The sequence below is a fragment of the Hetaerina americana genome, unplaced genomic scaffold (assembly GCF_022747635.1).
Source record: "Hetaerina americana unplaced genomic scaffold, ioHetAmer1.1.p SCAF_74, whole genome shotgun sequence".
In the NCBI taxonomy this organism is placed as follows: Eukaryota; Metazoa; Arthropoda; class Insecta; order Odonata; family Calopterygidae; genus Hetaerina; species Hetaerina americana.
This window is the reverse complement of record NW_027287361.1, coordinates 979,335-996,234: the sequence shown is the minus strand read 5'-3', so window position 1 is coordinate 996,234 and position 16,900 is coordinate 979,335.

The window sequence follows — 16,900 nt, the reverse complement described above, 5'->3', positions numbered from 1 at the left end:
CCGATAATTAAGGTGAGGAGAATACGGGGATGGAAATACAGATATATTGGTACGTATGAGTTAGATGGAGATTTTTTTTGGGGTTTCACTAAAATAGTTTATTATACCAAGGTTAGCTAGACTTCTTTTAAAGTGAAAACTTAAATTATATATCAAGTTTTCTTTTTCATCTTTCCGAACAATTTAATATGAATTAAATACAGGGTGCGGCAACATAACTTCCTTTTTTCAAAGGCAAAATGCTTTCAAAAAAGAAAGTTAACATATTTGACGCACCCTGTAGAAGGAAATGATTATGGCGCAATCGTGGAAAAAGTGATTCAACAAGTTCTTACAATCATCTTCACCGCACATCGGTACACTCTTTGATGAAATCTTAGGGCGAAAAAACTACTTTATTTGCAAAATATTTTCAATTCCTATTCATAAGAGAAATTGAAAGGGTGTTAATAGTTGGATCAAAGAAAATTAATAAAAGTTAAGGGTGTACACTTCAGGTGATATACTATATTGACCTTAATTTGTTTTTGACAAATTAGAATTTTCCTTTTCATCATACAAATTATATTTATCTAACAAATGAGAAGTGTTGAAAACCGGACGGACCAATAGTTATGATATTTCCCTATTTAGACGCAGTTTTTGAAAGCATACACTGCACTAAATGGGAAATAAAACTCACGAAAGCATGAGTTAAATCCTAAAACCTTACAGAGTTTGAGAATTAATGGGACTGAGACTATTAAAATGTCCATACGTAGTTAGATTAAAATACCAATGTTTATGTTGCAAATTTACCATGAAAAACAGACCCTTAAGCATGAATTTATTGATAAATGTCAGCGTATTCTCAAGACTGGGAGGAGTGCCTTGTTATATGTGACCTTCTAAATTTTCCCGGATGAAGATTCCATCAATGATTATCAATCTCGCATACCATTTTTATTTAGCTGTCGGCCTAACTATACTGTCTCTACTAATTTTCATTACCTAATGACTTATGTTGTGCCGTCAATTATTTATTGCTTGTATTCTTATTCTGTTTTATTTTGATTCGACCTTGATCATTCTCTGTCCTTGACACATACCATGCTGCTATGGTTAGTAACGAACTTTAGGAATTTTAGGAATTTTCGTTGATTACTTGGCCTCTTCAGTCTCAATTTCAAGACTTCTTTCAATTCGCTTTATCCATTTGAGGTACATCACCATCCCCTAGTACTATAAAGTTCTATTACATACTCTTCATTTATTTCTCTTTGCTATTTTCCATTTCTGGTGGCATTAAAGAAGCAAAATACAAATTAAAATGTCTATTGCCTGTTTCCTTGTCCTTTTTTCTGGTGCTACAAATTTATTCATAAGCATACTTCTGCTTTTTAACCCTTACTCCTTTCAAATTCGGTAATCTCGCTAATTAATCAGCAGGTTTTCAAATTTTAAAAGTGTTTTATCTGTATTTGCCCCTTCCGTACAAACCATTTTCTTCTTTTTTAAAATATATCTAGCCTTGGCTGTGCTTCATTCAACTAAGGACGTTATAATTGGGATGTACGTGGATATTAAAGGCGTCAATATTGGAGGAAAACTTAGGAGGAATAGGAACCCGTTTGAGGTTTTGATCGTTTCGTACCCTCAGAGTATCATCACTAGATTGTATTGTATTCTCCAGCCTAAAAGTCAAGATATAGGAAAAGGTGGAGAAAGACTAGACGTTCATGAGCTACTTGAAAAGTAAGGAATCACACTCAGAAAACTTAAGCCGAGCTGACCCGGGCGGAAATCAAACGAAACATCCTCGCAACAAACATGTGAGCAATGACTGAGCGGAATCCTTGAAATAGGATTTGGTTTTGGTCGCCGAGAAATGGTAGAATGGAGGATTTCTCCGTGGCCAGGATCGTACAGCGGAGAAAGAAAGTCTAGGGGAAATCCCTTTGGGGTCGAAACCGCATCTTTATGTACGACTTTCACAAGCAAAGCAGATCGCGCGCGGCGGAGGGTAACACGGGCTCGCAACTCCTGGGCAAACATATGCACACCTACGCGGAAGAAGGGATCAGATGAAGGAGAAGATCAGCGGAACGGAAACATATTTCGGCGTGGGGTGAGGGGGGGCAGTCGGGCTAGACAACTCTGAGTGGGGAATGTAAGGTGCGTCCACGTGAGCCGTAGGGGAAGCTAGAATTGAGAGTTCGGGCAAAAGAGGAGGGGAAACTCAGATAGGAAAAAAAATAAATAGAGGGGGAATAGAGATGGAAATATTCGTGAAATAAGGGGGAGGGGTGCGTCTTCGGGAGGATGTCGCGCACGCGCGCGTGTGTGTGTAGAAAGCATTGAGATGGAGATCTGGAAAGAAAGGAGGAGGAAGGTTGGTGAATGGAATATCGGCAGGTCGTACCCGAGAGACGTGGGGGGAGAGTTGTGGGCTGGAGAGCGTCGGAGACTCGGGAGTGCGGTGAGGATGATATAGTTCGAGGAAGGGGTATGGGCATGGTGTATCGGAAGAATGGGTGGGGAGGGAGAAAGGTTGGAGTGATGGTAAGGAAAAAAAACGAAAGGGTAAAGGGGGATGGACTGGGTGAGGAGGAGGTGGAAGTGGCATCGAGGTCCTCACTCCCTTCCCACAAACCCTCTCTCGGTCTGAATTCCGAGAGCAGCGGAGAATTTGAGAGAATTACTCACAATGGCGTCCGATGTCCTCCCTCTTTGAGGGGAGGATCCTTTCTCTCTCTTCCCCTCTCTCCCTGCATCTCTCCGTTTCTTGGAGGATATATTTTTTGTCTCCGATCTTTTGTTTATTTTTTCCGAATAAAGAATAGCGCTTTGGCGCTGGGGCATGCGGATGTGTGAGAGCTAGGGAAGTAGGGGGAGGGAACGGGGACAGATATGGGCTTGTGTGTGTGTGTGTGTGTGTGAGTAAGGAGAGTAGAGAGGAAGGGGCAGGGGTTGAACGGGAACGTATTGGTCGGCCTTATCCTTATCCGGCTCCTTTAACCACATTTCCTGAAGAATCGCTAGAAACCATCCTCCTTCCTCCAAAAAGCATGAGCCTACTCTGAGAAAGAAGTAAATAACTCCGTGCGGAGCGTTATTTTCCGAAGGCATATCTGTGCAAATGGGATGGATGGGGAATGGGAAGGAATATCCAGTGGGGATGTCGCAATAAAAACGCAGAGACGCATTTCCTCGATTTGAAAGTGGATTAGAATGACTCGGAAAACATCATAATCGCGCCATTTGTATTACATATTGTACCGCATAGAAAAACCTTCATGTTTAAAATATCAAATGTACAATTGTTTGCGGCTTATCATCCATAATATACATCGATCCGCTTTGCATTAAAATTATGTGACAACATAAAAATTTTCATGAGTTGGTTCATTGAAAATAAATATTTTAAATTTAATATTTTGATCACACCAAAATTGTGTTCAAAATTAGCCGCATTCAGTTAATATAAAAAAAACAAAAGGCATGACATCAAGCTCTGAATTGTGCAATTTTTCCACAGCGGAAATAATAAAATGTTTTTTTTTAAATAAATGTACAAATTTAATTCATACTAGTTTTCTTTTCTGCAAATTGTCTGTTTCAGAGATATTTTATCAAATTTATTATCCGTATCATTTTACTAGCCATGCACTTGCATTATAAATTCATATGGATCCACATTATAAAATATTTGGCAGATAAATTAACCGCACAAAATTCATTTTAAAAACTGTCTGATTTTGAATAATGAATCTCTTACCAATGGTATCAGGGGAATATATTTCGCCGGCACCAATCACATAAAAAACTTTCCATATCAAATATTAATTATTTTATGGAATTTGTAACATTTTATGTTTCCTTAAATTCACTTTTCAACGTAGGATGATTAATTTAATGATATCAAATGACTTTTCCCAATCTGTGAATGAATCCTTAACATCAAGCAGAAATGTATTTTGTAGAATCGAAGAATTCCTCTCATTCCCATTCGGTCTTTTCCATTTCACCTCAAATTCCTTTTTATCCACCTTTTCCTCATGCAGCCTCCTTGAAACAGAATGCAACAGCAGCTTCTTATTCTTCGTGGGGTTGGAATGAATAACGGTTTCCCCACCGGGCATGGGGAACAGGGTCACATATGTCGGCAAGTTTGCGTGAGAGAATCATGAATTGTGCGGGAAATTGAATCTGTGGGAGGAAGAGAAGCGTAGCGCAGGAAAGGAGAAGGAAAGGGAGAAGAATATGAAAAAGGAAGGAGAAAAGGCTTTTGAATGTCGGAAGGAATGGCATGCCTCAAGGTTTAAAGAGGCGAACGTCGAAGGAAAAGTTTGAAAGAGACCGTGGCGAAAGAGTGAATTATAAATGAAACGGGGGAATCAGGCGTGTGAGGGCGTCAATGGTGGAAAGCGATGTTAGAATACATAATCCATGAAAGGGGGGATGGGAACTTAAAATAAAAATACTCTTTCATGTAATCTCTCTCTACTAAGATAATTTCTTTCTTTTAATTAAAGTTGAATCGGTGCCTGATCTAAGGGATCATTTCGAAATGGTAATCAGATTATTCAGTGGGCCTTTTGTCCCACATACAAAAATTTCTCGATCCGTTAATAAAAAAGAAATCCATCGCTAATGAGAAAGCCTTTTAATTCTGACATCCAAAACGAAACTGTAGGCGTTTTCATTTTGGTGACCACTAATGCCTCTTAGCTCCGTAATTAAGCTTCCAATTTAGCCGTCAAAATTTCTATCACAGAATGCATGCGAGCAGCAGTATTCTGAATGTCGATAAGCCGTCGAGTAAACTATTGACACAAAACAACCTCCACGGTGGAGAGTTTTATTTTCATCATCCCTCCCTACCATCATGCGTATCGGGAAGGTAAACGTAATTAACGATCCGTTATCTTATTTCCGTAATTGGAACAATGTATTTTACAACTAAACTATACATACTTCAATATTAATGTGCTTAATCGAAAATGACGCCACATTTTTATGTATTGTAAATTGAAATGCAAACCTTCTTATTCCTTGTGATGGTTAATTTGCCATCATATGAACCGACACAGGGAAATCAATAGTCATTCTCTGGAATTGGCGCATAGGCTTTGCAAAGGAATAACTAATGGGGAAGTAATTGAGAGCGATCGCAGATTAAGTTCAGGATCAAACATCGGCGCTGTGTGTCAACCCTGATGTATTGTAAATGAGCCCGGTTTTAGATGCATGGAAAGTGATAGATGTTTTTTTAAAGGTATTGGTTATCGTTAAACACGTAAGTAATAATAATGTCTTTTCATCTGAATCAAAGTTGAAAGATCCAAGGCAATTCATGATATTATTGTGATCACACTTTAACGCAAGGTAAAATATGTTCTTTGTATACCGCATTAATTACAGTTTTCATTGGTTTTGAAATTTTATTTATGATTTCCCTAAATTAAATCAGGATGTATTCTGTATGAATAACACATATTGAACAAGTGTAAAGAATATACTTAGGTATACTTAGGTATACTTAGGTATTAAGGTACGATAGTGGCTGTTACGAATGTAATTTTAGAGAAGATCAGAGACCTATGTTCAACAGGTCTTCTTTATTACATACACAATCCGTGCTCGTTTCTTAGTGTCCGTCAGTGCAGAATATACCTACCGAAGACGTACTGAATAAAACTTTCTTGAAAGTAGATATCTAATACATATTTTCCGTAAATATGTTAGCTCTTTGTGATGCGTGATAATTTTGGGTAAGTGGGATCTTTATTATTTTATGTATTTGTTGGCTGCGATAATTTTTGAATGGCCAAATGTCGATTTATTTGATAAAATACTTAATCGATTGAACGAATTGATATTTATGAAAATATGAATTATTGCACCAAAATAAAACACGTAAAATAACTATGCATAAAAAGAAAGATTGTCGGACGATTACCACAATAAGGGAATAAAAAATGTAATTGTTATTGTTATTAAACTGAAGTGGAAATGGATACATTGATTCATCCCTTAAAGTTTTGCATTAGTTTTACCCTTTAGCTAAGCTTCTCTCATGAAATCAATTTTTAATTCAGTCGCTTGAGATTTAATTAGCAAATCACCAGTCAGTTTCAATTGTAGGTCATCAATTGCATGTGCGTCAAAAAATTCTTATTTGAGGTTATCTTTCCATTTGATGGTCTTTGTTTTGAAACATTGAGAAAGTGTTTAAATTTGAAGGTGTAATGAAAACTCCCCTCAAATTTAGATACTTATTTTATAATTGTTTTCTCTGACTGACTATATTATTCCCAAAATAAATTCACTACGTTAAATCGCATAGGATTTAAATTCATAAAAATAGGTTGGTACCTTATAGTTCCGGATTTACATGAGTTGTATAAAAAGTATCGGGAAAAGTTTCGGAAAAGTAGATTTATTTCGGATATTGCTACAACGCCTCAAAATTCTTCGAAGGCACATCCCTTGAGCGTCGACACACTTTTGCCAACGGCTTTTCCACGACTCGAAGGATCCCAGGTAGGTGGAATTTGGAAGGTCTTTAAGGGTACGCGTGCAACCTTCTTTGTGGGCACTTAGGGTCCCATGGTGGTGTCCTTTGAGGAAGGATTTCACTTTTGGGAATAGGCAGTAGTCTGCTGGTGCCAAGTCGGGATTTTAAGGGGGATGGGTATTTGTCGCGATGTCATTGTAGAAGGTCTTCGTAAGCAGACACTCGATTCTGCTGTTGGTCGTCCGTCAAGACCTTCGGGATAAGTTGAGTGCACATCTTTCGTATTGCCAAGTTTTCAGTGATGATGGTGTGCACTGTAATATTATCAATGCTAATACGATCAGCGATTATGCGCACACTGGACCTGCGGTCTGAGTTCAGAACCTCAAGCACACGTCAGGAAAATTGTGACCGATACTTTTTATGCAACCTTGTATGTAATTCTTAAATATATATTTCTAATGTAGGCTAAATCTACGTGAAGTATTTTCAGTTTTTATTGCGTTTATTCAATGCTACTTTAAACATACAGGCATTCATTTTAATGTGATTGTACGTAGGACGCATTTAATCTTATCGAGAAAATAGAAATATTCATCCTATTGTACAGGATTATTTCAATGATAAATTACAGATTCTGAGTAAAAAGCAATTTAGAGTTAATTTCAGGCTGTTTCTTGCAGAATTGCTCTTCGGCGTACTTTGAGAGACAGCTTCTCTGGGGTCCTGTTAAATTGTACGCTATACGTGAAAGTACCATATTGAAGCAGCAGGCATTTCAGTAATTCCAATTAAAGTTTTTTTTTACACTAATAGAAAAGTGTTTCAGGAAAAAAAATATAAAAAATTAAATTAGAATGTTTCATCTAAAAAGGTACTCAATTTGAGTCAGACGTATATGCATATAGCTCTAAAATGTTTAGGAAATTTTAGTTATAATTACTTTACGACCAGGTCAAATTCAATACCTCAGTCATGGACCGAGTACTTTCTAATTTCAAACTTGTGAAATCTTTAACTCTTACCTAAGTTATGATGCTGGAAAGCATGTTATGAAGAGCATAAATATTCCGTGTAATAGTCTTTTGAATATACTTTCTTAGCCCCTGAGTGGAACTAGATTTCATACTCATTCATTCATTGATACCATTAAGATATACTATTATCAGGAGCGTTCAGTTTTGAACGGTCCATAACCACTATCATTATCCAAGCATCGCGTGAATGCTATCATGTTTGACCTACATTATTTCTTTATTCAATCCATAACTTCGGCCTACCCTCATGCACTCTAAAATCCCTCTTCCCTTCCTTTCTGTCCTACTCTCTTCCTTTCTCTACCTCAATTACCTAACATTCTCCCTTCCATCATGACCCTCAGAAGACCTGTACCTTCCAGTATTTCCTCCGTCCACTTCCCCTTGGTTTTTAGAACTCTCCCCTGGTGAGAATCCTTTGAATTGTTTTCTACATAGGTGTGAGAAATAAGTTTTAAATCTAGTACTGAAATCCTGATGATTTTTTATTCATAAGAAACAAATCCATCGCTATAGTTGTTATATTCATGCTATTGACCAGATATGGATCAAAAAACTGCCAAGAGAGAGTACAAGGTGCCACACAACAATTAGGGTCCTTAGAAACTCGACACTACACTAGGCACAAATTTTCATATTTATATGAATAGTGTACGAATATCCTTGCCCTTGTCCCACGATTAGATTGGTTAGAAAATAATACTGAAATAAATTCAAGAGGTCGCTACCTAACATGAAAAATTTAGTATTCATAGCAATACAAAACCATAAAGAGGAGTAAGCGTTCACACGACAAAAAATGAAATCAGCAGTATACAGTTTGCGAAATATGTGAAATTTCATATTAAAATATTTTTTGTAGAATCCTCTTGGTAAGTACTAATTAAAATAGCATGAAGTCTAACACAATAGCTCAAATTTATCCTTCCCAAATGTCTTCCTTTCTGATATCACGGCTGAACTTGATCCTTAAACTTCATCTTACTCTTCGCGGAGGCTTGCGGGACGATGATCTAGGTCCGAACAACGTAATTCACAATATCCGTGAATTTAAAGGCAATCATCACTATAAAGATATTGTAATTTTATTCTTTATTTCTAACTAACCTCATGAAGGTTTAATGTACTTTAGTCTAATATTTGGCTTGTAATATTTTAAATGCCAACACAGGCGCTTAACAAGAGGTATTCCGGATTTTTGAATTGTAAGACGAGGGCCGCAGCAAAAATGTCCCCAATTCATGTAACCAACAGCAATGCTAACTTTTTAGTGAAATATCTGAAATTAATTAAAGGGTTTAGATTTAATAATTTCTCACTAGAGGAATCCTATCACAGTGACCGTTGTTTCTTGGTTCAGATTGATACGGTATGACTATGGCTACCGCATTGATTGATTTCGCCTCTTGCAGGTGACTAGATTCTCACAATTTGACATCCTTCCCCTCTTTCTTTATTCCTTAATATTTAATCCCTTTCTCTTTCTTCAGTTTCACGTAGGGCAATGCCCGCCCCATTTAACTTATCCTGATTCTCTCTCTTTCTCTCAAAACCTCTCTTAATTCAGATGGATTTCCTACTGCCAGCAGGAACTACTAGCTGTGGAAAAATCGTTCATAAATTTATCTCAGATGTAATCGATGGTTTCAGGCGTTATTTTATGGAATCGGTTCATTCTTAAGCGGATAAAATAATACTTTGTAATTCCACGGATTTATTTCACAAACACACGACCCGGGTTTCGACGTACAACGTCATCTTCAGGTCTAAACCTGAAGATGACGTTGTACGTCGAAACCCGGGTCGTGTGTTTGTGAAATAAATCTGTGGAATTACAAAGTATTATTTTATCCGCTTATCTCAGATGGTTTTATTTCTTCTTTTTCTTGGTTGCTAACAGTTTTCATTCTTAAAAAGTTTCCCATATACTTAGATTATAATATCAATCACCTCTTCTCGTTTTCAAATTTACTTATATTTTAGGCAATCAGAATTTACTGACTTAAAACTCCGTTTCGAGAACTAAAAAGTAGAAAATGACGTAAAGTATTTCGGTATTCAAAGAATGAGGTATTTTGTATAGATTTCCTCGCGCAATTTCACTTTAAGCAATCAATTTCTAGAATTTTCGAAGTAAGTGTAAGTGATTTTGAGATGCGTCAACTCATAAACTGCTGATTGAAGAAATAAATAAGTTAGAATGATGAATGATATTCTTCGATGTTTCATATTGCAATTGAAACTGTCATTTTGTATCCACTGTGGATTGCTAAGAATTATGGTATTTTTCACTGAATTCTAATATTTGATTACGTACTTAAAACCAACATCATGAATCTCAGACACATTGTATTCATTTAAATATTAAGACGAAACATTTTTTCGGAAAAAAGTAAATAACTTTGAAATTAAGATACCACGAGTCAAGTTAAAAAAAACATAGGAAATCATTTTTATAGTTGGCTCGGAGTAGAAGTCGAAGCATATTTATGTTTACAACAAAACAATACTTCTTACCATTGTTGCAACTATAGCATTTAGTTTTTGGGGGAAATAAAAAAGTCTACATCCGTATAAAACCTCCAAACAGAAGAAGAGGTGCGAAAAACATCCTAAGCGTGTCGATTGTCCGGCCAATATTTTTCCCACATGCCTGGTGTTCAAACGCATAGGCAAGTCACATGTTGACAATAAAATAAAATTAATACAATTTGGAGTTCAGGATTTAAATAAATGGGAGGTAAGAAGAGACCCAGGCGTAAGAGAGTGGGAGGGTGCAAAATATATGGAATGTAAGTATGGCTGCTGGGAATGAAAGCCTAGGCAAAGAACTGTGGGAATGGTGGGGGTGGAGAGAGGAAGTAGTTTTCAAAGCCACGATAAGAGCCTTCCCTTCCCTGCTTTGCAGTAGCGTCACGTACGGCCCCTGACCTCTTCCTCTTCCACAACCTCCCTTCCCCCCCCCCCTCTGGCAATCCCGCCCCACTTTCACAGTCTTCTGCTTCCCTCCTCCCCTTCATCTCTTCAACCCCATCGCTCGGATGGTTTCGTATTGAAACTTAAAAGGGTGACCACATAAGAGGGAGGTGGTGGTGGATGAAGCAAGATTCGGGTTTATGGAGGGGAAAATCAGATTAATAGTATAACTGTTTAAAGGGAGGGCTCCCTCATGCGATTATTTCTTAAGTGCGGTTTATTTTGGCTGCTCTAAAAATCCTGTTGACATGACTGATAAGAGGAATAATGTAAATTAGCGATTAAAAGTGCACCTATGGTTTTGGCACGTATCGTTAGCGATGTTATGGATTGGAAATAACGTGAATACTCGTTAGAAATCTGGATTTTAAAAGGAGAAGAGGGAGAAAATGCCATTAAAAAGTCCTTCTTCTCTATCAAATACTTCAAGAACCCAACAATCCATTTCCCTTCCCCACTAATTGTTTGTTCTCCTTTCTATCCATTTTTCTTTTTCCCATATTCTACATAAACGCATTTTAAACACTCGAATCTTCGCCTATCATCCTGCTCAAACGACCATGTCTCATCACCGTGCAAAACTACGCTCCACATTAAATGTTTGAATGGCCATTTTTTAGCATCCTCATGCAACGTTCCTGTCATAAATTACCTCTTCTGTGCGAAAGCTTCTTTGTCTAATGTAATTTTTCTTCTTATGTCCAGACTACTTTGGTCTAAAACACGAGATACGTAAACTGTTCAACCTGCTTTAATTTATTTATTTATTTATTTGGGATACATTGCTGTTAGGCGATAAGCCGGGTGGCAATGACATGATATAACAAACAGTAGTCATTTATGAACTCCTGTTGCACTGAATATCCAGTCCGATAAACATGCTTATGCCATTCGCCGACTGGAAAACTAAAGCCTGAGCATACGCAAATCTAACTAATTATAAGTATTCTTTACCTTTTTTCCGCTCCTATCCCCAACTCCTTCTCAAATGCACTGAAAATCATGGGTAACAGTGGGACCACAGCCTTACTCATCTTCCAAACTCTAGCCATTCCGTCTCTCCAACCGCCACTGGCACCTGAAATGTGAAATATGTGGAGTTTATGGATAAATCCACTTAAAAAAGTGATTTTTATTGACTAGTGACCAGAAGCATAGGCATGAGAAAGGTGTGTTCGAAGATGGTACCGTGAGTGCGCTCGGGCGGACAAAAGGAGACTTGTACGTGGATCTGCCAGGAGTCATCACGGCACGTGGTGATTCCTAGTAGGAGGTGGAAGCGTTACAAAAGTGACCGTGACGAGGCAGTTTAGTAGAATTTTGGTTACCACCTTACTTTCCTGAGGGCGTATGAGGAGTGGACAACCTGTTAGCAGCGATGTGTGGGTGGACAAGGGTGCTACTTCGAAGGCTTTTGGGTGTGTGTATCAATTCTGACAATACATTTATTAATTGACTCAGCCCTACGACTTTTGTAACAAACTTTGTGTTTCCCGTCTCCGTCCCTCGCTTTATACAGTATTTCAAATTTTCATGTACTTCTTTTTTCGATGTTGCTTTTCAAAAATTTCTATGTTGATCGCAAATGCCTTGTTTCTCTTGATGCCGGGCACAAAACATTGCCCTGTGAGCCGGATCCCATATTTGCCAGGATTCACATTCTGATCTCCGTCCATCATTGTTTTAAGGAAAAATAATGACATGATTTGCTGTTGCCTCCCTCAATAGTGTTTTTAATCTGAAACTATTAGTCAAACGGGGCTCCACTGGGATTAGACGTATTTGCAACCACCTCGCTCGAGGAACTGATGGTGCGGAGGCTGCCTTCCGTCTGACTTCGGACTTCGACCGATCTGATGTGGGTGACTCTACCAGGAATAATTATTAAAGCTCCCGCCAGCACAGCTCCAGGGGTGAAAAGAATGCATTAGCCGAAATTTTAATGTTATAATCCGATGATGGGATTCCAATTCTACATTAAAGGTCACAAAAGGCCGTAGTTTGTTTCTATTGGCCCGTTCCATTCAAAATAAGCTAATTTACGAGGTCTGTTCAAAAATTATCGCAAATTTTGAATTTTCGCGGGTTATGTTTATTTGATTTTCGATTTTTTTGTAGCGTTATGTTGGCACTTATGTCTCTCACTTATGCCGAAAGGTTCAGCCATTTTGAATGCTCAGTTAATTGTTGTCGGCTGTTTTGCTTGGCCGTGTTTTGGCTTGTCTTCGATTTTGGCCTCTTCCAAAAATTGGATCAAAGAATCTGTATCACATTTTGTGTGAAAAACAAAATTAAGTGTGCGGACACGTTCCGAATGTTGACTGTGGCATATGTATAGGCTATCTTGGGCCGAAGCAACGTTTATCAGTGGTAAAAAATGTTCTCAGAGGGCCGAGAAGATGTGAACGACGAATAGCGTGTCTTAAGCCCGAGCACGTCAACAACAGTCGAAAATATTGATGAAGTGAAGAAAATAGTATTGGCCAATCGTCAAATCACCCTTAGAGACTTTGCTGAGGATCTAAACATATAGACTGGCTCGTACCATTCGATTGTTACCAATGATTAGGGCATGGCGCGGGTTGCCGCAAAAATCGTACCAAAATTGCTCAATTTCGACCATAATTAGCAACGTATTAACATTACTAATGAGGAGTTGGACTCGGTCACCGACGACCCAAATTTGCTCCACAGGGTCATAACTAGTTACGGTTTATGGTTATGACGTGGAAACTCCCAATCATCCCAACGGAAGCTTCAGCAGGAGACAAGACCGAAAAAGCGCGCCAAGTTCGGTCGAATGTGAAAGTTTTACCTACAGTTTTCTTCAATGGCAGGAGCATGGTGCATCATGATTTCTTGCCACAGGGCAGAACGTTAAATAAGGAATATTACCTGAAAATTATGCGCAATTTTCGCCAAGCAATACGCTACAAACTCCCGGATTTTTGGAAGAACAAAAATTGGCATTTGCACCATGACATCGCCCCTGCTCACACATCGTTACTTGTGCGCAAATATTTGGCCAAAAACAACACACTAATGATGCCGCAGCCACCATATTCCCAATATCTGGCCCCCTGGGACTTTTTCTTGATCCCGAAACTGGAAGGGCCCATGAAAGGACGACGCTACGCTACGATTGACGAGATAAAGACTGCATCGAAGGAGGACCTGAACAAGATTACAGAAAATGATTTTTTTGAAGTGCTTCGAGGATTGGAAAAAACGTTGTCACAAGTGTGTTATATCTAATGGGGATTACTTTAAAGGGGAAAAAATAGATATTAATGAATGAATAAATAAATTTTGAAAAAAAAACACAAAAGTCGTGATACTTTTTGAACAGACCTGTTACATGCTGTTAGAACTAAAGTAACTACTATCCATAACAATATAAATTATTTTAACCGAACGAAAATCCTAGGTGGGTCCTAGTGTAGTTTGATTTTTTTCCGAAGATTGGGTTGTTTCATTATATTTCTTTGTGGTCTTTTATGAACAATACTTGTCTATGTGAGTCTAGTTCTTAAGTAGGTCACCCATCACTCAATTATCTAAACTCAGGTAAATTAGTTAAATAAATTTTTATGTGTAACAAGGTACCTCTTATGCCTGTCTAAAGATGTCAATACTGCTATTAAATTTAAATTTTCTAGTTCCCCTCATTTCACTCAAACGAAAATAAATAATAGCTCTCCTCAGAGGAAAATTCTGTTGAATAACAATAAATTCCTGGCTGAAGTGTAGAGAATATGGAACTTCTTAGAATCGTGCTAAATTCTTCTTACGCTTTTTATACACGATAGGTAGTATTTTTTCCTTGGCATTGTGCCCTTCTACTTTTGATAACCTCGTAGGAAATGAAATTCTCGACTATCATGCAAGAGATGAAATTCGAATGTATGTTTTTCTCTTTTTTTACGTCACAAAAAATAAGGAACCTAGTTCAACGGTCGTCCAAGGTGTCATATTATTTGCAGAAAATTTCATGGTGGACGAAATTCTTAGAGAAGATTGTCGTTTAAAAATACTTTCCAAAACCAAATCTGGGCTCCTTAAGTCGACTTATAAGAAAATCATATTTTATTCGCACATAACTTTTCAAGCCATCAAACTACTAGTTTATGTTTAATTCATTTATTTTCGAACAGTGATGCAATTATGTGTTGTTTTATGCTTAAGTTCCTTAGTATTAACTCTAATCTTGCATTATTTTATCTATGTATTTTTTGATTTTTACCAAAATTATTTCTTCAAAAAATGGATAAAAAGATCTGAGACTAGTCTGCCTCTGGGCAAAGAACTTTTAAAGAAGTTCATACTTTTAAATGATAGTATTGATATTCAGTATTTCGTGCGCTTATCGCTATTTGGTATTATTTTTATTTTACATAAATTATACTTATCTGGGCAGAATAGTGTTTAATAGATCGCGTCTTTGTTTTAGACGAAACATTATATGCTAAAATATGCATGTAAATTCATAAGGACGAACCATACTTTAGTATGAATCAGAAAGTATCGTGAAAATTCTTTTTGACATTAAAGAGAATTTATAGTGACAACTTGTGTCACCAGTGAAATATTTCGAAAGACCATTTCTCTTGTATTTCCAACGATGACACATTCAGTTCTAAGAGCTGGGCATTCGCATCGATGAGCAGAAAATTATATTAGGGATAGAATGAGAAGCATTTTCTGACTTCATTCTGCGCCTCCTGGCTATATGATATTCTTATGGAGGTAATGCAATGCAGAATGTGTATCAAAGAGAGAATTCGACCATCAGACGGGAGGATGTGTATACGCTTGCATAAACTATGAAAAGTATGTTATGGCCTCGCATAGTCATGACTTTCCTACCGATGGGAATAAACAACACCTAAAACTGCCTACGAGAGTACTAGGTTCCAACCAGCTTAGCGTCCCCTGTACGTAACGGGCAAAACACGGCGCAAATCACTACGATATGAAGACGACTCCAACATAAATAAAACATACTGCCAGATAAGCAGATAAAACAGATAAAACTACTGCCTGCAAACCCAACCAACGCGACTTTATATCAACTAATCAACGTTCCATTTGGCATTAAATACTACAGTCCAGTTTCAGGAGCTGTGCATAACAAAATCCGACTATTCTAACAGTTCTTCCTTACAATGCAAAAATTTCAGAGTGTAAAAATCATTCGCCTTGTTGTTGCATTGAAATGCACATTAGCGGATGACTCCGTTAAAAGTTACTTTTGCGGCATCTCCCGCAGTTTCTTTGGAAGTTCTTCCTTACCTTAGCCCTTATCCATATAGAATATAGTACATAATTTATACTTTTGTTCTGCATCTCTGTATAAGGTAATTATGTACAAGAGCGAAGGAAGGTAGATTTGTGTAGGAAGATACTGATTTCATTAATAGCATGGTCTACTTACTAACTGCCGATTTCGATTTTCTAACAGCATCATCAATATCGCCCCTCATGAAGTTTTCAAACATTAATCCAATATCTCATATTGGGGGCTATTTGGAGCAATATTTATCGAAACTAAAAATATAATTTAATTTTTATAAATATTAAATCCATTTTCATACTAAATAATATGGGAAGGAAATTTTCCAACTGTGACTCATGATATAAGTTAAATTTCTGAGAGGAAGGAATTTAGTAGGAGAATCATTTTGAAGATGTAAACATTTACATTTGCTTTGAGCAAAAGCACTAAATTCTAATGGAAGCTTATTGCGTCAAAAGTTAGCATAGACCAGTTCTTAAGGATGCTTGAGGATGAATATTTATCATTTTTACCCAAATATAGTGTTGATATCGATAAACGTTTTTGTCAGCTGTATGTCATATGAGCAGTCTGGAGAAGGGTGCCTTCCAAAATGTCCACCTAAAGCTGCTTCAAAGTAGCGGCAGTGAGTAAGATCTTGAGTATCCGCACCACTGATTTGGTCGAATAGTGAAGGGTACCCCTCAAGGGTGGCGGGCTATGGGTCACTTCGGGCGAGCCCTCAAGGGCAAATGAGAACAGAGTGGGCCAGGACACGGCGGTTTGCTGTCCTCCTCGAGCGTAGGGGACCACTTTCTCTAGCCCTGAGGGCTGGAGTACTACTGCAAAGGGGAGCGGTGCTGAATTTTCGTGGCTAGGTGCATTGATGGCTACTTCTTTACCTCTCAAAAGCGGTTTCGTGTTGGCGTCTCAGAACCTCAGAATATATGGCTACTATACCAGGCCACACCATGGGCTTCGAAGGACGCCCGGGGGTTGGCAATGAGGTAAGAAGAGAAATTTAATTTGGAACGAGTTCCTCAGGACCGGTGGCTGGAGACTCCGAGGGAGAACGCAAATAAAGAAGGGGAGGATCAACTGCCCGCGTGTGTG